Raw genomic sequence first — 14,323 nt, forward strand, 5'->3', positions numbered from 1 at the left:
TCGACTGAAGAAGAGGACCTAGCTCTGGATGGTACTGACTTGGCTTTGCTTTAGAGTTTCATCAATACTAAGAGACTTGGGATCTGACCGACCTTGGCCTAGACGATCGATTGCACTGGCCCGAGTGCTGACCCCTCATTTACTTTGATCGCTATGTCAGCCGACCTCTTGGACTTTGATCTGACTCGGGGGGCCTCACCTTATTCGTCGTATTGCAAAAGTCTCCCCTTCAAGTCTAGTCAAAGGAGGTTGTAGGTCTGATTGACTAAACACTGGTGTTGTTTGTGTCCCTTGTCCTCCGATCAAATGCCCAATCTTTGTTCTGACGTCCAACACTAGCTGATGTTATACTTAGTTGTTGGTGCTTCCAGCGTCCCTTGTTTCCCGACCGGACACTCATTCTCTCTATTGTCGCTTGGCTCGAGCCGACATCACTCTAGTGCCTTGGAGATAGGGCATGTCATTTACTAATTAATGCTTGATATAATGAGCACACCTTTTTATTATAAACTTGCTTATTATCTCTCATCCCTCATAAATGTCGTCTGTGTCTTGTTACCACACATCACATGCTTGTGATGAGGAATATCTGATATGATAAGTGACTGTTGAGATTTGATGTGGTTGTTGACAGTTCAAATTCAATTATCTAGATTAAACCTCTCTTCTTTACCCCCTTAATCAAATGGTTGTAAGCGGTCGTCACTAAGGCTTTTAAGGTTCAGCCTTTGACGCAACTTTATCGTTTTCTCAATCATCTTCGCCTTCTCCTTTCTACTGTCTCCGACGATTCTCTAAGCTTCTTGTTTTCATTGTAAGTTCATTTTCTTTCATCCTTCATTCAACTTTCTTTCTTTTCCATGGTTTCCGATCCCCCTGTTGCTATTCATGAGCTTTGGTACACTTCCACCGCCTCTGACTTTAATGGCAGGGAGGTAGAGTAAATGCGTCTCACCTATCACATCCCTCCCGACTATCGTGTCATCATCTGATCTGACCACAACTACCCTAATCTTCCTCCAGCCGAATATTTTACTTTCTTCAAAGATCAATTCTTTGCCGACCTCCATTTTCTCGTGCACCCTTTTTCCTTAGAAGTTTATTCTTATTTTCATATCCCTTGCAACAATTAGCCCCAACTCCATTAGATTATTGTGTGGGGTTATCATACTATTTCGTCTGTACCAAGTCCCACTATACCCCCGGGTCTTCCACTATTTTTACTACCCATAGAAATCCGAGCTGGGCGTCTTCATCTTCTAAGCTCGAGTAGTTGCGGTATTTTTTGACAAGATGTCCTCATCCAATAAAGGATGGAAGTCTCACTACTTCTATCTCCGACCGATCCCTCCAGTGACCTTCCCGACTAGGTGGCAAATGGAATTGCCCAACCCTCCCGAGTTGGGTGTGTATTGATGGGAGTCAATCTACCTCATGGAGTCCGCTCAACTGTCCGGTCTGAAATACCACACCCATAACTTGACTGAGGTTGTACTATACATATTTGGACTGAATCCCATTCGAGTTCGATTGCCCAATTGCTTCGGTAAAGAATTCAACCTCCTTTCAATGTTGAATCTAACTGATTTCCTTTTTTATTTTGTAGCCAAAATCATGTGGAAAGTTTTATTGAGTAACTCCACGAAGTTGGCTGAGGAGGAGATGAATGCTCGTGGGGAAGCCGAGCTGGAGAGCCACGGACTATTGTCGATCGACCCCTCCGAGGATCAAATCGGCGAAGGTGAAGCCAGTCGAGTCATGATGAATGACGCAATTGCCAACAATGAAGAGATGCCACCCCCAGCCTTCCTTGTTGTCGGCAATAGTTCCTTCTAAGTCTGCGACCTCCATGGAACCTCTGATTCTTCGCCAGCGATGCAAGAGGCGACGATCGAAGACACCAGTGTGATCGACCACCCCCATTCAATAAGTCTCCACCGAAATTCCAATCGTGCGTCCACCATCCGAAAGTGGAGAGAGCTCGACCTCTATTCTTCCTGAAGTTGGTGTCGATTGGACTACTCTAGTGTTGTCCGAACGGACACTATCGCTTTCTAGGTTGCCGGTTGGGGAGATTCCTTCTCCACTGATTTCCTTTTTGCTGCCTCCTCTCATCAAATCCTCCCAGTGTCGTTCCAAGATATCTTCGACACCCCAAGTCCAAGTCCAAAAATAAGTCCGCTACAGAAGGACCGAGCGGGCAACCTAAGCCTAAGAAGACTCTCCATGAGTCTCAAAAATAGTATCAAGATCAAAGGTCCCTTAGCTTAGTCTTGGGTTGATGCTTGGGCACGCATGTCTGAGAGCTCGCTAGAGGAGTTGATCGATCAGTTCTCACAAGATGTCACAACGATAAACAGTTTCTTCTACCATACATTAATTTTGTTTAAGTGTTCTTCTTTGATTTTTCTTTACCTCATCAGTTCTGGGTGAATGACTTGTCCATTTGCCAACAAATGGCTAGGCTAAGCCATGAAAACTAGCTTCTAAAGAGCTCGACCGGGGGAGCAAGCACCTCTCAAAGCCGGTCGATCGGCTGCAAGAAAAAGTAGCCCAACTGAAGGGTGAAATGGAGAGCCAGTCGGAGCAACTATTAAGAGTTGAGTGAGCTCTTATAGTAGAAAAGGATAAGAGCCATGCCTAGGAGATCAAGATCGCTCAAGAAATAGCTAAACACCTCCGTTGCCCACCTTCGCTTGGAGAATGCTCGAAAGGTTAGGGCTATAGAAGATCTCAATTTGAAGAATAAGAAAGCCTGAGTCCTCACCAAGAAGCTTGAAGAAATAGAGATTGTGCTTATCTCGGAGCAGGCCATCCGAACGGCTAAATAAACTGTCAAGGACCTTCAGCATGAGGAGAAACAATAAGCCCTCAATTAAAAATACACCGAGTTGGAGGCCCTAAAGGCAGAGTTAGAGGCTTCAACGGCCAAATTCGAAAGCTACAAGGCTAGGGAACCTGATCAGTTGGAGGCATTCATAGTGGAGTATCTATGATCCCAGAACTTCAATCAAATGCTTGCTGATCGAACATCTAAAATGTTTATCTATGGAGCATATGGGGCTATCAAGAAATTGAGGGAGGCTACTTGATGATGGATGTTCCTAGGAATTTCATACGCCGTCAAAAGATTTTAGACAACATTCCACCTGACACCTTCTCTGATTTTGCATAAAACATTATCTCACTTATAACTCGGCAGAATGATGCGAGACTTTGGGACTTGGTCGTGAGAGTAAGCTCACTTATAACTTAGTCAAACGATAAGAGAATCTAGGACTTGGTTATGTACGTAAGCTCACTTACAACTCGGCTAAACGACGCGAAAGTCTGGGACTTGATTATGGCAGCAAGCTCACTTATAACTCGACCAAATGATGCGAGAGTCTCGGACTTGGTAATGAGAGCAAGCTTACTTATAACTCGGTCAAATAACACAAGAGTTTGGGACTTAAGTTTCTTGAAATGAATTTGCCTGCATTTATTAAGTATAAACTTTCAACAAGACACACCAAGTTGTTGCAGACATACCCTCAAGCCCGATAGGGCTATAGATGATTCACACTCTATGGTCGATCCATGTTTCTTCCTCCTACAAGTTGTCGATAATAAGAGTCTGAGACGAGCTTTTGCACCACTTTAGATGGTCTGCCCCATTGTGGCTCTAACTTACTAACATTGTCTACCGGCTTGATCCAGACCAAATCATTAACTTGAAAAAAATCTGAGATTGACTCTTCAATTGTAGTTTTGTTTCATTCACTAATAATAGGCCATTAGCTGAGTGATTGCTAGTGAAATGATGAAGAAATGCCTTACAAAAATTCTTGGAGCAGCAGATGGACTCAGTCAGGAGCTGGTTGAACTATCTCTGTGCCAAGCCAGAGAGGGTGTTGAGGAACACTTGACTTCGTCTGTGTACTGATGAAGAATAGCTGCATTTTTGAATTTGAGCAGGTGGTCCTTCGAGTCGGTCGCCCCTCTATATTCTCTGATCAACAAGGGTCAGAAATGACTTGATAGTTTATCTTCCAAGATTTCTTAGGAGAACGACATGCTCACCCGCTCGGGAGAGCCACTAGCTATCAAAACTTTACCTTTCCAAAGGTCATGGGCAGGTGCATTTTCAGAGGATAATCCTTGAGCCCTTTCAGCTCGACCCATATCATCAAGTGGCATGTTGAACAGCGCCCAGTGATATGCGATAGACGATGGGGGCGCAAGCGGGAGGCTGGTTGAATGCGTTAGTGCTTGCGGGAAGGTGGCATGGGGAGGATGGATCGGTTCGAACTAGGTTGGGTCTTCCACTCAGGTCCTATGCTCAGCTTGAGGACTGGTTACAGATATATCCGGGTCATTGGGAAGAGGACACCTGGTCGCTACTTATTGTTATTCCACCAATCTAGCCGCTCAGGCGACTATTAACAGTTCCAAATCTTTTTGCAACAAAGTTACTATAGTGAGTCATCTAATCTTGTCCATCTTCACGTTTTAGATATAGGCAAAGATTTCCATAAATGATGCCAAATTTGATCCTATCTAAAAATGAAAAAAGATGGCACACTGGGTAGATGACTCTAATATTGACTAGGCAAAGACTCCTAGCTAGAAAAAAATGACTTCAAACTGTCCTGCATGTCAAAAGGAACGTCAGTAACCAGGCTAGGAATGGGTCCCCAGCGCAAACACTCCAATGCTCACGGTAGTGATCCAGTTGAGGGAGATGAATAATAAAACATACAGTGATTGTGGATGCATAAAGTTGCATAGCATCGCGTACCTGTGTCTGTAGATAGAAACCCCATTTGATAATATTGTTTGTTTGTACATGAATCTCAAAGCGTTTCCAAAAAAGGATACACCATAAAGATGCTCTGACACATTTCCCAAAATAGACCCACAATCTCTGCGTTTGATAGGGTGGAAGCTTCTAGTGTACAACTTGTATATGGAATATTCTCTATCATCCGTGCCACAAAACGTCAAAAAGGAATGTGAGATCGTTGGGTTAAGGGGCCCTTAATATGCTTAGCTGGTGAACCGACTGAGTCCCTTCTGTAGTCTGATCGGCTGTAGTTTGCAAGAGAAACCAAGTCAAATTTGAGGAATGTTGTCGAGGACTCCAACTTCGCTTAGCAGCTCAGATCGAACCAAGTGTCCAATTTATTCGGATGAACCATATGGCTGATTAAATTTGTTACAATTTGGTGACAAAAATAAATATTCATTGCAAAATCTGTGACTAATAAATCATTCATCGCAATATTTGCAACGAAAACATTATTTGTTGTAGATTTTGCAATGTAAGCATTATTCGTTGGAGATTTTGCAATGAATTTAGAATTTGTCATAGATTTTATTGAATTCTATTACTAAGAATTTGCAACAAATCCATGGATTCGTTGCAAACTTCGTATTTAAAAAAAAAAAAAAAATTGTCCGAAATCGGTTAATGAACCTAGAGAGCTTAGAATGAGATGAAACTAGTTCCTATATGTTTATCTAGTTCTCATGATGTTATAAATGTTCTCAAATATTTTTTTACCCAATATATTATGATTTGTGATTTTTTAAATCTAAATTATATTTTTTGAACATATTGATATTTGAAAAATCACTGATCAAAACATATTGCATCAAAAAGATATTTGAAGATATTTATATAATAAGGAGAAATAGACAAACATATAGAAACTTATTTCATCTGATTCCCAGCTCTCTAGGTCCATTAACTGACTTCGGACAATTTGTCTTTTTTTTTTTAAATACTCAAGTTTGCAATGAATTTAGAATTCATTGTAAATTTTTGCAATGAATCCATGGATTCGTCATAAATTAGTTGTAAACTTGGCATTTAAAAAAATAAATTTTCTAAAATCGAATAATGGACCTAAAAAGCTCAGAATGAGACAACAATAGTTCATATATTTTCGTCTATTTTTCCTGATTATATAAATGTCCTCAAATAGTTTTTTTGACCCAACATATTTTGATTAGCGACTTTTAAACACCAATATATCCAAAAAAATATAATTCAGATTTAAAAAATCACTGATCAAAATATATTATATCAAAAAAATATTTGAGAATATTTATATAATCAGTAGAAATAGATGAACATATAAAAACTTATTTTAACTCATTCCGAACTCTCTAGGTCCATTAAATAGCTTCAAAAAATTTGTTTTTTTTTTTAAAAATACTCTAAGTTTACAACAAATTTAGTATTCATTGCAAATTTGATATTAAAAAATAAATTGCCTGAAGCTGGTTAATAGACCTAGAGAGCTTAGAATGAGATAAAACCAGTTTTTATATCTTCATATAGTTTTCTTGATTATATAAATGTCCACAAATATTTTTTTGATCGAATTTATTTTGATCAGTTATTTTTCGAATGTCAATATGTATGAAAAATATAATTTAGGTTTAAAAAATCATTAATCAAAATACATTATGTTAAAAAAATATTTGAGGATATTTATATAATTAGGAGAAATAGACGAATGTATAAGAACTTGTTTCGTCTTATTCCAAGCTCTCTAAATCAATTAACCGTCTTTAGACAATTTGTTTTTTCAAAAAAATACTCAAGTTTGCAATGATTTTATAATTTATTGTAAATTTTTGCAATGATTCTAGTGATTTGTCGCAAATTTGCAACAAATCTATGAATTCGATGCAAAGATTAGCAATAAATTTTAAATTCGTTACACACTTGGTACTAAAAAAAATTGCCCGAAACCGATTAATGAACCTAAAGATCTTGAAATGAGATAACACCAGTGATCCTGTCTAAAGGCTATGAGATGGTGGGCTGGCTCCAATGATCAAAAAAACAATGAGCTTCTCGAGATCTAATGGAACTCCAAAACGATCCTGTGCACAGTAAGACGATCCAATAAAGTGTTAGTGACATGGACCGGAGTGGGAATCCCTAGCTAGGCCCTCTGATGCTCAAGTTAGTCTCCTCTTGAAAAATGGAAGAAGAATAGTAGCCAAAGTGCAAGAAAGTAGGACTTCAGATGCAAATGTTTGTGTACTTTGCTAGCGGAGAGAATTCCCCTTTTTATACCACCTCACATAACCTCTGCGATTGTGAGGTGGTCCCCAGTTTATTAGAGTTTGTTAGGTGATGGGAGAAAGTACAACCTGAGTGTTTCATGATAGTTCCGAGGAATTTTTTTTCTACCCACAGATGTACCTCTTGTTTCGTTTATGCTCTACACCATTACTAATGTTGTTGAAGGAGAATGATGTTATAATTGATTCATTAATCGAAAACCAATTAGTTTTCACAGGAGATTTCAAGGGAATATTCCCCAACAATTATGACAGGTTGTCAAAATGTTATCTACTGTTTGTCTGCTAAATGCATCTCAACCTCTCCACCAGGCCGACTGCACTACTTATTATTGTATTAATCTGTTCAACCATATATTAAATACTGTAAGAACTTGTTCAAAAACTAATATAATACCCTTATTATGTCATAAGTTCACTTGAGGAGTCATATAATAAAATATGCATGTTAGAACTATATTTTAGGGGTACTATACTTTCAGGTAATTTAAACTTGTCCGACCTTTAACAGACCAGGCATATACAGAGAGTCATAGGTTTAATCTATCCTCATTCGAATGATAGTGTATGTATAAAGAATTTTATGAGATAAAATATTATTAAGTCCACTCGGTCTTTGGCCGACCGGATGTTCATAGAGAACCTTATGTTCGTTCAGCCTTTACCCCACCGAATACGTATCGAGAGCAATATAAGATTAAGTATCTCTAGGTTCGTATGGGCTTTGCCCGGTTGGGTATTCACAGAGAACCTTATGTTCGTTCAGCCTTTACCCGACTGAATGCGTATCGAAAGCTATATAAGGTTAAGTATCTTTGGGTTCATCTGGGCTTTGCTCAGCCTGATGTTCACAGAGAACCTTATGTCTTTTCAACCTTTACTTGGCCAAACGTGTATTGAGAACTCTATAGAAGGTCAAGTATCTCTAGGTCCGTCCAAGCCTTGCCCAGCCAGGTGTTCACAAAGAACCTTATATCCGTTCAGCCTTTACCCAACCGAACACGTATCGAGAGCTCTATATATAAGGTTAAGTATCCCTGGGTCTGCCCTGATCTTGCCCGGCTGGGTGTTCACAGAGAACCTTATATATGTTCAACCTTTATTCGGCCAAACATATCGAGAGCTATATAAGGTTAAGTATCTTTGGGTCCGCCCAGACCTTACCTGGTCGGATGTTCAAAGAGAATCGTATATCTGTTCAACCTTTACCCGGTCAAACACGTATCGAGAGCTCTATATATAAGGTTAAGTATCTCTGGGTCCGCCTGGACCTTGCTCGACCAGGCGTTCACAGAGAACCTTATATCCATTCAGCCTTTACCCAGCCGAACACGTATTGAGAGCTCTCTATATATGAGGTTAAGTATCTCTAGGTCTGCTCGGGCCTTGCTCGGTCGGGTGTTCATAGAGAACCTTATATCTATTCAGCTTTTATCCGGTCGAACTGTATATTAAGATTTGTATAGGGCTAATTTCCTTTGGGCCGGCCCGGGCTTTGCTCGGTCGAGCATCCATAGAAAGCCTTACATTCGGTCAAGCTTCGATCGACCAAATTCCTCTAAATCCGTCTGACCATTAACTGACCAAGTGCCCTATATATTTTCTCTTTTTTCATCATAAAACCTTAGAATTCTTATATTCTACCAAACTTACAACTAGTCGTCCTTATACAAGCGTTCTACTACAGAGCTACACGAACGAGATTTAAGGACTCTGAGGCCGAGCTATCAACAGAATTGAATACCAGTCTATATCCACTTTGACTCATACTTCATCTTGACTTGACCTCCACGTCATCTCCTGAACCTACTCATCATAACCCATATTAACCAGTTTCTATGTGTTTATCTAGTTCCCCTGATTATATATTTTTTATCTAATATATTTTGATCAGTGGTTTTTCAAACACCAATGTGTCTGAAAAATATAATTAGGGTTTAAAAAATTATTGATCAAAATATATTGTGTCAAAAATGTATTTGAGGATATTGATATAATCAAGAGAAATAGACGAATATATAGAAATTTGTTTCGTCTCATTAGGAGCTCTCTAAGTCTATTAACCAGCTTCAGACAATTTGTTTTTTATTTTTAAAAAATACTCAAGTTTGCAATGAATTATAAATTTGTTGCAAATTTTTGCAATGAATCCATGGATTCGTTGTAAATTTGCAATGAATCCATGGATTTATTGCAAACATTTGCTACAAATTCTAAAATCGTTGCAAACTTCAAAATTTTTTTTAAAAAAAATCAAATTGTCTGAAGTCCATTAATAGATCTAGAGAGCTAGAAATGAGTTGAAATAAGTTCCAATGTATTCGTCTATTTTTCTTGATTATATAAATGTCCTCAAATATTTTTTGATGCAATATTTTTTTTGATTAAATCAATTAGATGAATTTCAAATGTATGTTGAACATGTTGGATTTACAAAACAAATCAAATTAGGTGTACGGGTTAGAGATACAAATTAATGTTATAATGTTCAGAACAATAGAAAACTATTTCTATGTGTTAGTATAGTTCTCCTGATTATATACATCTCTAATTAAAATTTAAATTTTCCATAGGAGAGACATGATCAACCACTATCACAGAGAAGTTCAGGTGATGACAATGATAATATCCTATCTGAGTCGTTTGTTAGTAATAATTTGGAGTTATAGCTAGAGGCAACTGGGGAAGTCAAAGGGGAAAGAATATTAGGTATGAGTTCTATGAGCAGAACCCATACTGTTTCTCTTAGATCTTTTCTTCTTCCACCCCACCAGCAGTAACAACATAGATCCATGACTTAACTAAAGAAGTTAGCAATTTAAATGACATAATATATGGAAGGAATCTATAAATTCAAGAAATACAACAACAAAATTCACAAAGGGATCATGAAATAATAGAAATGCATTGATAACAAGAATTTATTATGTAACACTTTTAGCAGTTTAGCTCCGATCCAAGTTATAATCATCCCAGTACTGGTGATGATGTCGACGATGTGACGATGATGCATGAATGTTTGTAATTAGTATTTTTAAAAAATTTTATTTTATTGAGTTTCTAAATCCTTCATTTTTGTATTTTTAATTAGTACTCTTATTTTATTTCAAATAGGGTTGGTGATGCTAAGATTAGAAATCCATGTAAAAATAAGTAAGCCTTTACATATTTATTTTTGTGTTAGTTTATAGGATTTTCTTTTTGTGAAAATTGATACTTTTATTTATTTATTTATTTTTTGATGCAAATAGAAGAAGAAGACTGGAATGAGAAGGATCTCTTGAGTACCAAATTATCTTCTATTTTATCTTTCCCATGTTTTGAGACATTAGGGTATAAGATTGTTGGATATTATGTTGTTGTACTTTAGACTCTGATGATGACTCGTCTCACATTGCCTTTAGATTCTTATGCTTCAATTTACTTGGCTCTTTGTTTTTCTCCTTCCTTTTCAGGTTTAGACAGTCATCCTTGATGTGCCCCTCTTCATTACAGTTGTAGCATCATACCCTTCTCTTGTTCCTTGGAAGCTTCTTAGCTTGAGACTTGTTGAATTTATTAGTTTTAAAGAACTTGGAAAATTTTCTTATCACATAAGCTTTTTCATATTTGTCGAGAAATGTGTTCGAATCTGATTCAACCTTTCTCGTGTTTAGGGTGACATTGTTATTTAGCTCCTTGTCCTTTCTTATTCTCGTATATCTAGATTCATGTAATTTAAAAATAGAAAATAAATTTTCTAAACTACTTACCTCAAAGTCCTTAGAGATGTAGTAGGCGTCTACAATCGACGTCTATTCTGCAGTTCTCGGGAATGCATTTAACACATACTTTATTGAGTCTTGATTCATTACTACTTCTCCAAGGTTGTTGAGTCTGGTGAGGAGTTCCTTAATCTTTGTGTGCAGTTGAGGCACAGTTTCTCCCATTTCCATCCAAATATTTGTTAGTTGATTCTGGAGCAAATCCCATTGTTAGGACCAAAAGTAGCTAGAGGGGGGGGGGGGTGAATAGCTCGTCGCGTTCGCTCTTGCTCGGCGTTGCTTGTTCCTTCAAAGATGTGCAGCGGAAAATACAGAAACAAACACACAACGCTAACACGGTTGGTTTTACTTGGTATCCACCTCACAAGAGGTGACTAATCCAAGGATCCACACCAACACACACACCCTCCACTAAATAAAACTCTCCTTTGTGGTAACTACCAAGGGCGGAGAAGCCCTACAATACTCAATACAAGAAGAGAGGGAAAGGATACAAGAAATACAAGCTTACAAGCTTACAATGAGTACAAAACCCTAACCCTAGCTTCTCTTCTTGGCTTTGATCCGCCTCTTGACTTGGAGAGCTTCCAAGATTCTTCAAGAACTGGCGATCTGAGCTTTGTGAGCGCTGTGGAGGAGTTGGCGAGAGCTCTGGAGTGAATCGGAGAAGAGATACCGCAGCCATCGAACGCCTGCAGCTATAAACGACGCCAACGGTCGGATCCCGATCGATTCGAATGTTCCCAATCGATCGGGGAGGCTTTGGATCGATCCACGGATCGATCCAGAGCGCCTCTGTGCTCTGGAAACGTGCCTGGATCGATCCGGCTATTCCTTGGGACCCCCCAATCGATCCACTGATCGATCCAAGGATCGATCCAGAAGCTCTCTGTTCGCTGGGACAGGTCTGGATCGATCCACGGATCGATCCAGAGCCTGGATCGATCCACGGATCGATCCAGCACTTGGTTTTTGTCCAAAACCAAGTCCCAAACATCCCTAACCAACATTCGGTCAACCTTGACCTGTTGGTATGTCATGCCTAGCATCTAGTCACTCCCTTGACCTGCTAGGACTCCCTTACCAAGTGTCCGGTCAATCCCTTTGACCCACTTGGACTTTTCTCTGTGCCAAGTATCCGGTCAATCCCTTTGACCTACTTGGACTTTTCTTTCATGCCAAGTATCCAGTCAATCCTTTGACCTACTTGGACTTCCCAGCACCAGATGTCCGATCATCCTTGATCCATCTGGATTTTCCCTTGCCTGGCTTCACTCACCAGGACTTTCACCTAGCTTCACTCACTAGAGTTTTCATCTGCCTAGCTTCACTCACTAGGACTTTCATCTGCCTAGCTTCACTCACTAGGACTTTCACCTGGCTTCACTCACCAGGGTTTTCCATCTGCCTAGCTTCACTCACTAGGACTTTCACCTGGCTTCACTCACCAGGATTTCCATCTGCCTAGCTTCACTCACTAGGACTTTCACCTGGCTTCACTCACCAGGATTTTCCTACTGCCTCGCGTCACTCACCAGGACTTTCATTTTGCCTAACATCCCAGTTAGGACTTCCCAGTCAAGTATCCAATCAACCTTGACCTACTTGACTCTTCTTCAATCAATATCTTATTGTCAAACATCTAAACCCAAACCAAGACTCAGCTTGGTTACCCAGGTCAACCTTGACCTGAGGGATATTGCACCAACAATCTCCCCCTTTTTGATGTTTGACAATACCACAATAACACTTACAATCCCATATGTAAGTTAGGCTAATCCCATAGCCTCCTTCTTCATGCCACTAGGTAATGAAAGCATAAATTAAGCTCTTCATTCTCCCCCTAAGAGGGCAAACTCCCTCTAGGTAATGAAAGCCTAACTTACTCCCTTTCATGAGTCCTTTCATTCTCCCCCTATGACCTTCCCATAGGTAATGAAGGACTAAGCTTAACCATACATTCTCCCCCTATTGGCACACATCAACCCATCGTTGGACACACATCAACCTATGCTCCAATTCTGGGCACACTTCAACAAATCCATTTGTTGAAGACTCTCCCCCTGAAGAGTTGCTCATCGTTGTTCACAACATCACTCGTTGTGATCAACACGATAATGAAGGTCTCATACCCTTCATTTATCCTTAACTTCTCCCTCAATGTAGACAACTACCCAACCTTGAGCATTATCTACCACTCGAGTGTCCACTTGAAATAATGAGGATATCCACTCCCCATTTTTCCCCATTTCAAGTTTAAATGCTCAACCTTGAGCAAGTCCACAATAGAAGGTTAACCACCTTCCAAGGTTCATGAAAAATAATTTTCATGTCTTTAAAGAGTCCCTCCCCCTAAAGACATGGTGGTAACTTCTGTCATTGCACCAACAATGACTTGGTATCCCTAAAACATTAGGAAACCCAAATTTGGAAGTTTTGAGGGTCAAATATTCAAAATTTGAAACAACCTCAACCTAAACTTCTACTTAGTCTTCGTTAACCAATCCATCCTTGTTTTCAACATGAAAACACCCTTTGTATGTATACAAATGTATTTAAGGGGTTTGGAATGGTTACCTAGACTCAAAGAGGTTCAAAGATGCTGAAATCGGACTTCCCAGCCAAAATCAGCATTGGATCGATTGAGTTGGGTTCCAATCGATTGAACCTTTCTCGAATCGATCCACGGATCGATTCAGACTCCTGATCGATCGGCTGATCGATCCAGCGAGCTTCTGCTGGCGAATTGCCGTTGAATCGATCCATGGATCGATTCAGAACTCAATCGATCCATGGATCGATCGAGACTCGATAGTTGCTGAAATTCTATTTCAGTCAACTTCGAAACCCCTAGAAAATTCTACAAAATCCAAAATTATGAAATTTCGTGTAGACATTATTTAGGGCATACTTAATCATGGAAAAATAGTTTTCTATGAAAATACATCATATTTTCAAATATTGACACAAACTTGAAAACTTGCAAAAACTTTAGTGTTTTTCTTCAAGTTTGTGTCTAACTATTCAATGGTGATTACTATCAAAAGATAGCCTTCACCAAGGTTTTCCAAAACATTTTAAAAACATTTTCAAAACCAATATCCCATCATGTTCCTTGGGCATAATGCACATGACTTGTACATTAGCTTTCCCAATGATGGGAAAACACATAACTATGTGTTTTGATGAACCTAAAACTCAAAAGAATGCACTAAATCAACATCTTGAGTTTTGTTCATCATCCTAACATCTCACTTGTATCTAATGTGCACTAAAACACATATAAGTCACCTTATAGTCTTTGTGAGATGTAGATTTTGGTTTTGCCCTAATCTAGGGATCATGCATATCTATCTAGGCATTTTAGAGATATTAGACATCCACCTAGGATGTCACTTGTTAATAAGTGTTGTTAAATGCCATTTGTCCTTAATTACAAGGAATTAAACTAATGCATGATAATGTTATGGCATACA

This window comes from Zingiber officinale, chromosome 8A, assembly GCF_018446385.1.
Source record: "Zingiber officinale cultivar Zhangliang chromosome 8A, Zo_v1.1, whole genome shotgun sequence".
Classification (NCBI taxonomy): domain Eukaryota; kingdom Viridiplantae; phylum Streptophyta; class Magnoliopsida; order Zingiberales; family Zingiberaceae; genus Zingiber; species Zingiber officinale.